This window comes from Penaeus monodon, chromosome 31 (assembly GCF_015228065.2).
Source record: "Penaeus monodon isolate SGIC_2016 chromosome 31, NSTDA_Pmon_1, whole genome shotgun sequence".
Lineage (NCBI taxonomy): Eukaryota > Metazoa > Arthropoda > Malacostraca > Decapoda > Penaeidae > Penaeus > Penaeus monodon.
This window is the reverse complement of record NC_051416.1, coordinates 33,322,574-33,322,959: the sequence shown is the minus strand read 5'-3', so window position 1 is coordinate 33,322,959 and position 386 is coordinate 33,322,574.

The following is a 386-nucleotide window of genomic DNA, read 5'->3' as shown; positions in this document are numbered from 1 at the left end:
CAAAGTCAAAGAAAAAAAAAAGAGGGGGGGGGGGGAAGTAGACGAGAAAGCTACTTTTCAACAGACAGCGGCATTAACTGAATCTGTCTGTACAAATGAAAGTATTTTAGGAATAGAAATAACTACAGGAATTCGCGAATGATCAATTATCTTTTTATTAGATTTGCGATAATTATTCTATAAATAGTTATCTTTCCTTAAGGCTTAAAGCGAAACAAAAACTTTGTAAGATTTTGTGTCATTACAAAAGAAGCGGTTTTTAAACTAACGACTGATAATTCTACTCGATATATAGACTTTTTTACACAATGTATGGTCACGCTATTTGTTGTTGGATCTCTTTTCATCCCCTGGGGGTTTGGTCCTGTTAATACAGCCAGCCAACA